We start from the raw sequence: 9,198 nt of genomic DNA on the forward strand, positions 1-9,198 counted from the left end.
TAATCTAGCGATTGAACGATATTCCCTCAAGGCAGAATAAAACTCCAAAATCGATGCAGTGGAATTAGTACGATATTAAGCCGAGTTGCTCGTCAGGTAAGGACATCCCAGAGTCTTTTTTTTTTTTAAAAAGAAATGTAACGACAGGAACTGCTTCATTGAACCAAGGAGTAATTACATTTTCAACATCAAATGAGGGGCTTAGAATGAAAGGGGTGTAAGTGATTTGATCGATTTCTCTACATCGACTCTCTCTTTTGGTCATAACTTAGCCGCAAATCCATTCCCAGCTGTATTTGACAATGTGGAAGATAGATCAGAACCTCAACCATCGGATTACATAGCAAACTGAAATTGGAACGTTTTTGCAGTTGAGTTTTTAACTAAAGAAAAAGTTGATGAAGAGAAATCGATCAAGTCACTTACACCCCTTGCATTCTAAGCCCCTTCTAAGTGACTTGATCGATTTCTCTTCATCGATTTTCTCTTTTGATCATAACTTAACTGCAAACATGTTCCCAGCTTATTTGACAATGTGGACGATAGGTCAGAACCTCAATTATCGGTTTCTATATCAAAATCACGCGTTCGCTTACCAAGCGATCGATCGTGAGTTCAAACTCAGGGCCCTCAATTGACCATCTTTGTGTTGTTATAGAATAACTACGTCCACGCAACCATCATCAGCGATGGAAATCGATCCACGGTCGAAATAAGATCGATTCATCCATACAACTGCTCTGCTCTGCAAGAAACATCGGGTTGCTGTTCTATAAATAACTCAACAATGATCAATATCAACTGTCTCCGCTGTCCGGTCTGCTGAACAATGGATGAACAGAAAGAATACCCTTACGCCTAAATGGCTACTACTGTGTAATTTACAATTTATATAAACATAAACATATGTACATGTACACGATTAAAACCCGGCTCTGTTACAGCTAAAATGCTAATGAGATAAAAAAAATATCAAAATCAAATTGGAACGTTTTTGTGTGCTGAGTTATTCACGAAAGAAAAACTTTATGAAGAGAAATCGAACAATCACTTACACCCCTTGCATTCTAAGCCCCTCATTTGATTCCGACCTGGGAAGATATCTAATTATTTTGACGTAGGACTACGTCTTTCATTTCTATACCGTGGTGTAAAATCAAAGTTTCGAAAACGAAAGCGTTACGCTGGAGACCAAGATTTTGAGCGTTAATAGCTCCTAAACAACTGAACGAAATGGTATGATAAACACTTCATTCGAAAGATAAAATGTCTACGCGTTATATACTTGTTACTTTTTGATCCAAAGACTTGTCTCAATAGCCTTCAATTTGCTTTCAAAACAGGCTATTTAAATCACCAATCGGTATATAAACGAGCGCCGCTCGGAAATACACTCAGATAGAATTGAACAGCGATTGGAGCATGTTGTCGCTGTTGTGGTGAAGCTGGCGGTGAAGTTCATCATGAAAGCGCTGATGAACGGTGTCACCAAGAGACTGTTTGTGCACCTTAGGCCAGAAGAGAATCCATCAGGAGGAGAGTGATGTCACTGAAAAGGCGACCAAGAAAGTACCAGTATCGAAAAACGGTTCCGCTTGAGGCATCGGAGCAGCCGCCACACACACATACACACGCACGGACCTCTTTTCGTTTGGTTTGTTATCGAGAAGAATCTGGAAAGATGTTATAGTTGCTGGAAAATAATCTGCCAGTTCCCCTTGGAATTGAAAATTACATTCAAGCGAAAGAGTGTGTTTTTTCAATCAAGTACAATTAACAGGAAAGCTTCTGAAGATTATTCTTCCCCACCAGTAGAATATTTTCGTATCCAATATTGGATGCACAAAACCTTGTGCCTCCAACGTAATATTCATTCAACTTCGAACAAATGATCACAAAAATAAACGATAGTCGTACGTCAACTTTGCGGTTATACCACAGATATAACCCACTTTTTAGTCTAGAGTATCTCCAAAACACCTGTGAACGTTTTACATTGATTCGTTAAACCGTTTGCTTTAGCCGATTTTTCAAAGTTTGGAGTAAACTAGTAGAGCAAATCGTACCAGAAAAACAGCTTTAAAATGATGTATATCCTATCTGTATACGTTGATTTTTCGAGAAGTTAGAGCATGTCAAAAATCACCCAAAATTTTCGACTTCGCTTCAGTTTTTTTGTCGAGTGTATATTAAATTTATTCGTACGTGTTTTGACGTAGGATTACGTCTTACATTAAGGGTGTCAAATCAGAAAACAGGTCACGTTTTTATGAAATAAAGTTAACGTTAATAACTATTTTTGCTGCGAACGGATTTTAAAGATTTGCATGCTAATCGAATCGGGAGTTTTTTTTTCGAAGATTTATTTGATATTCTATACATTACAATCCCATAGTCTGTATATGGTTTAAATTGATGAAAATTGGAAGCATTTCCATTTCCCCATAAATTTGTTTAGTCCATTTGTGCGCTTTCCCGAACAGAGCTGTCAATAACGAGCAACTTATGCATCCACTAGAAAAGAAAAACGAAGGGGGATAGTGAAAAGAGAATATTTGCGAAGTAAACTTCCCGCTTGCATAGTAAGTAAGCTGTCGCTAACGTACGAGGGTCACTATTTATATTTCGGGAATTGGCAACACTGATGTCATGTGAGTTCATCTGACGGTTCCATCGTAAAGTTTGACATTTTTGACGATATACGTACTCAGAACATTTTGTCATACGGACGCTATTTGTTTATTTTATATTTAGTTGAAAGTTTGGTCTCGGCAAAAAAATGGAACTGAATCGTGAACATTTTCGTGCGATGATTTTTACGACTTTCGACGTGGATTATCACAACAAGAGTGCGTCAATCAACTTAATTTGACTTTTGGCGATGAAGCTCCACCAAAAACCACTGTGTATCGCTGTTATAGTGAATTCAATCGTGGTCGTAGTTCACTGTCCGACGAGTTTCGTGAAGGTCGTCCAAAATCGACTGTAGTGCCAGAAAACATCGATGCTGTGCACGAAATGATTAAGCAAGATCGTCATGTAACCTATTGTGAGATTGAGGCATCCCTAAGCATTAGTTCCACCAGTATATATGCGATTTTACATGAACACTTAGTTGTGCGAAAATTATGTTCACGTTGGATCCCACATACTTTGACAATCGCTCAAAAAAATCGTGGCGATTACTTTGAAAAACAATAAAAATATATTCGCAGCTTAACTATTTGTTTTTGTTCCTATTCCCGAAATATAAATAGTGACCCTCGTATAAGTATTGCATCTCCTCTGAGGAAAATTCTCAGAATCTTCCTGTGCTCGAAACAACAAAGGTCGCTTATTCTGTTCGTTTTGTGTTTTATGTTTCCCCTCGAGCTGTGAACGCTAGCGAATATTTCACTTGAAGTGCATATGGCATTGCAATTAACACAATCATCCGAGCCATGACAAAGCAGACGAAAAAAAGAGATGATTATAGGTCGGTTCTAGCCATCATTGTTTGGCTTTATTTGTATTGCTCGAAACTTAGAACTTGTTCATTTCCTGTACAAGTGAATAGAACACCTTCGATACTTTTAGTTACCATTCGTATTTGCTCTCGTGCGCATCGGCTTTGTTTTAATTCAACAAGCTCCTAGCTTTGTTGGCGGTTTTGACCGAGAGTCGAGAAACGATTTTTCATAAACGGTCATTCTCGTGATGTCTCATTGTTATCGCTGCAGCTGTGTGAATCTGTTAGACGCGTGTTTGATGCTTGTCGAATGGCGATGCACGGAAGATGCCTCTCGTTGAATACTCAGTGTAATGCGTCCATTGATACAAAACAAAAACAAATAGCGACATATGACCAATTAGTGTATTGTTCTCGCCAAGGCAAGAAAGAATCTTTGCTTCTCGAAATGATTCTACAAAACTACGCAAGCCACTGAACCTTTTCAGGGTCCTCGGAACTTTTTACTAAAGAGTTATTTACGAAATTTCGACGTATTCGCAATAATATCCGAAATGATAAACCAACAAATTTAAAAAAAAAAAGATTGCGTAGTCCTACGTCCTAAGCGGTCGAGTCTCGGATACAACCCCTTGAATTTTTTTGATATGTTGAAATTATTCCAAATTTTTTTCCCCGAGCGAGTTTTTAATATATTTTTTCGAGACCCAGTACTGCTTTATTCCGAATGTATAACTGAATAGTTTGTTTGAGAAACCCCATAAATCCATTTGAAGCGCAGGAGAGAAAACAGCTAAAAAGTATTTTTCTCAACACTTTGACCTGATTCTCATATTTTTGCTATCAGGATCGGCTATCACACCCAAAAAATATTATGTGAAACCACTTTTTCATCAATATGACAGTTTAAGCTCAAAATATAACGATTTAAAATTCCAGGGGCTTTCTCAAACAAACGAAAACTCCGTGGTGTTTTCGGTTTGAAGTGATTTAATTTTATGCTCCTTTAATGTTCATAATGCTCATATCAAGTAAGAAGAGATCCTCTTCATTGAAGGAGGAAGGGGGCACTTCCACAGTTCCTGATTAGGGCTAACTATGCATTTCCAGTATCTTATCATGCATTGTGTGGCAAACAAAACGATATGCTTATTGCTCAAGGGTTGTCGAACGGATTTCCAACCCGAAAAATACTTTAGACTGTGGCTGGACTCGAACCTCTCAAACCTTCGGCTCGGAAAACCTACGCGTTTACCATCTGCGCCATTGCCAAATTGTACAATTAAGCAATTCTTAAAATAGCTTTTTTTGCAGCTGCTAAAAAAAGTTTATGATGCACGTGAATATTTTATATTCATAAACTTCTTGATGTCCCTGATTTTCTTTATTCTGATCGGAACATTCTCCATCTAGTTATATAAAGGGTGTGTCACATCAAATTGCATCACGGAAAAAAAGCTGTAGAAATTCGCCCAGTAGACCGATCCATTTGAAAATTTTAGACAGTAAAATAAAAACTATTAAACAACTTTTGGCATTTTCTTTTTATTCATACTTCGAGCCCAAGCCCGTATGCTCGCACCTTTCTCTTTACCCCATCCATAAGGTTCTGTACAACGTCAGGTTGTAGTTTTTTTTAACAGAAATCCATTTTCTCTTGAAGTCCGCCTCCGATTCGACAATTTTTGGGTTCTTCCGGAAGGCCTGCTTCATAATCGCCCAATATTTCTCTATTGGGCGAAGCTCCGGCGCGTTGGGCGGGTTCATTTCCTTTGGCACGAAGGTGACCCCGTTGGCTTCGTACTACTCCAACACGTCCTTTGAATAGTGGCACGAAGCGAGATCCGGCCAGAAGATGGTCGGGCCCTCGTGCTGCTTCAATAGTGGTAGTAAGCGCTTCTGTAGGCACTCCTTAAGGTAAACCTGCCCGTTTACCGTGCCGGTCATCACGAAGGGGGCGCTCCGCTTTCCGCAAGAGCAGATCGCTTGCCACACCATGTACTTTTTGGCAAACTTGGATAGTTTCTGCTTGTGAATCTCCTCCGGAACGCTGAATTTGTCCTCTGCGGAGAAGAACAACAGGCCCGGCAGCTGACGAAAGTCCGCTTTGACGTAGGTTTCGTCATCCATTACCAGGCATTTCGGTGTACAGCTTCCGGGCTCGCGTCTTCCCCACCATGTTTTGCCTTTCGTCGTGGTTAGGAGCCTTCTGAACCTTGTATGTACGCAGGCCCTCCCGCTGCTTGGTCCGCTGGACGAATGAACTTGACAAATTCAGCTTATTGGCGACATCCCGGACCGAACTTCTCGGATCACGTCTAAACTGCTTAACTACGCGCTTGTGATCTTTTTCACTGACGGAGCATCCATTTTTGCCGTTCTTCACCTTCCGGTCGATGGTTAGGTTCTCGAAGTATCGTTTTAGTACTCTGCTGAACGTGGATTGGACGATTCCCAGCATCTTACCGATGTCCCGATGTGACAACTCCGGATTCTCGAAATGAGTGCACAGGATTAATTCACGACGCTCTTTTTCGTTCTATATTTTTCCAAATTAACGAAAAATTAACAGTGAAGCATGGCCAACGTGATCTATACACTCTTATCTGATTATAAGCGAAAGCTGAAGATATAATTCCTAAAAATTAAATTTCTACAGCGTTTTTTCCGTGATGCAATTTGATGTGATACACCCTTTAGTCGGCAGGGAGACTCAATTGACCTGGTTTTGATTTCAGAAGCCAAAAATACTGCTGTTGGGGTCACGTAAGTGATTTTTTTTCCACCGCCATGTCCTTGAAGATTTTAGAGTGAGAAAACTGATTGAACTGCGAAAGCATGAAGTGGATTTTTGACCATTGTGGATTTTCCGACCACTGCTTTCCAACGAAATAGTTGTTGAGAATGTCACGATACATTGGCTCCTGTCAATAGGGGTACAATGGGAACGTCACCCAGGTGTATATTTCATTGAGATCAATCAACCTTGTAAAATAATTACGGCAAAAGGTGAAGGGATCGCGGACTACGCTTTAGCCACCCATGGACTATACGAGGTATGTTCAAAAAGTATCGCGAATTTTGAATTTTCGCGGGTTCAGCATATCAGAATTTCGATTATTTAGTGGCGTTATGTTGGTACTCATGTCTCTCACTTATGCCGACAAGTTCGGCCATTTTTAATGTTCAGTGAATTGTTGACAGCTGCTTTGCTTGTACGTGTTTCGGCTCGTCTTCGCTTTTTACCTATTCAAAAAAAAAAATGGATCAAAGAACCTGTATCAAAATTTGTGTGAAAAACGAAATTACCGAAGCAAAGTTTATCTGTGGTACAACGAGTACAACGTGGTTTTGTGGTTATGACGAGAAACCAAAGCTTAATCATCCCAATTGCAGCTGCTGAATTGGTATACGCAAAAATCTAAGACAAGCCAAAACACGTACAAACGAAGCGACCTTCAAACATTAACTGAACATTCGAAATGGCCGAACTTGTCAGCATAAGTGAGAGACATGAGTACCAACATAACGCCACAAAAAAAAATTATACGAGGTTGTGTCCAAGTCACGACGTATTGTTGACGTAGAACTACGCTGTTATTTTGTTCAAGTCCTCCGCTTTGCGGTCTTCTCAACGGAAGCCCTTTCTATTCATATTTCCGGTCTCGATTAGCTTAGCCTTCGTGGAGATAATTTTGTTACTGTATGCGAAACCAAATCACACACAAAATTCCTGAACAATTATTTTCTTTGTGAGCTAGTGTGATGATTCCCTACACAATTGTGTAGTTCAGAACCTTAATGGAATGTTTGTTTGTTAATTCAGTTTGATGCAATGATTGCAATGCCAGAGACATCAGCGAGTAAGTAAATTGGTCACGTCCACAGCTCAAACCGAAACGAAAATATGCGATGACGCAAAACAAGGAAGAACAAGCGATGTTCTTTGCATCGTATCTAGAACGATAATGAATGTTTGCCTCAGTGAGATTCAATATTTATGCTCTTGGCAAATATTCCCCTTCGTTCGTCTTCTTCTTCTTCTTCTTCTTCTTCTTCAGACCTCGTATGGTAAACAATATAGGGATTCAAAAAAATTGGCAAAATTTCTCATTTGATGCAATAAACAATATTTTCCATAGCGATGGTGTTTTGGTTTGGGGGGCAATCCTTCCTTATCCAGTTAGGCCCGTATGGTCTAAAGCATACGAGCACTTGAGCAATAATTTCGATGGAGATTCGGTCGTTTGACAATTCTTTCGTCCACATAACTTATGGGTCCTCAGTATGTGAACGTATGTGAACGGACTCAACTCAGCTAAATTAGGCCAGAGATTGAAGCGCGATCAGGCGCAATGAATCAAAGAATTCAATCAAATAATCAATGCCAGCAGCAGCCTCGTGCTTTTCCTTTCTTTCCTTTCCTTCTTGTTTTGTATTGCTTCAAATAAGCGACGCGTGATGACGCAAAAAAATCTAGCGCGTCTTGCGAAGGAAAAGGAACAGGACAATAAAAAACTGACGAAATATTTATTATATGGCCTGCGTATTAGTCATAGATAGTGCAGCGCTGGTACACAAGACAGGAAAAAAGTGAATATTTCATCGCTGGCAATTAGATAAGACTCAAGGCGACAGCGCTGTATGGGCCACCCGAGAGGTGATAAAAATGTTTGCTTAGGTCTCGCTATTTACGCATGAGCGCGGAGGGCAGAGAAGGAGTAGAAAAAAGGAGGAAAAGGAGGAAAAAAGGTTTGTTTGGGACCCTATACGGATGGCGTAGTGGAAAATAAGAAACATATATGGGAAAAAACCTACGCTGGCAAACAGGAGGCAGATAACCGACGCGGTCTGGCTAAAGCGTAGTCCGCGATCCCTTCACCTTTTGCCGTAATTATTATCTGAGTAGGAAAGGGAAATCTTTTATCTCCATTATAGAGTTAAACTGGGTAAGAATTTCGCGTGTATATACTCGGGATTCTTGCCTAGCAAATCAGTTCAATTCGATCAGTCTAAAGGTCATAAAGGTGCTTTGGACCTAAGGTTCAACCTACGAGTTCAAATAAAAGGACAACCAAGGAAAGACATCTCTACAAGCGCTTGTGTTTAATCCAAAATTCTCCAAGCGTTGGTAACCAGGCGCCATGCACCCAAAAGGTAGAAGAAATACGTAGCTTCGCACGGAAGGACCATTCTGGAGCCGTCTGATTCTGGAATATTTTACTCCTACCTTAGTTTTGATTACTAGCGATTGAGGCTTTTCCCATAAACGAAAAACTTGGAAAATTGGAGCCCCTAGTTTTCAAATATGGTTAAGATACACTCGTGATGAATTACAATCAGCCAGACTTGTTCGTTACATTTACATAGTAACCGAAAGACATCTTTTCACTCCAAGAGTATCAATTTATCGTCGCTGGTGAATTCAACGTAAAACACACATTTTGGGAATTAAGATTGACTACTACTCGTTGAAAATGTTGGATCTTACAAAATTACAATGAGTGTGTTTTCTGAGAGTTAAACGGAGAGCGTGAACAACGTGAAGGTGCCGTGTATGTGGCAAAGTATGATACAGATGCGCCTTCGCGAAAGGGGCTTATTTGCAAAATGTCTCTTATTTTGACCTTGAAGCCAAACACAGTTAAATTGCATAGATCATTGGTGGAGGCAGTTTTGCAACTGGAACAAGAAACTAAATTACACATAGCATTCCAGCAGAAAAATAATTTTCCTTGTGAGTCGGCGAT

This window comes from Toxorhynchites rutilus, chromosome 2, assembly GCF_029784135.1.
Source record: "Toxorhynchites rutilus septentrionalis strain SRP chromosome 2, ASM2978413v1, whole genome shotgun sequence".
NCBI classification, from domain to species: Eukaryota; Metazoa; Arthropoda; class Insecta; order Diptera; family Culicidae; genus Toxorhynchites; species Toxorhynchites rutilus.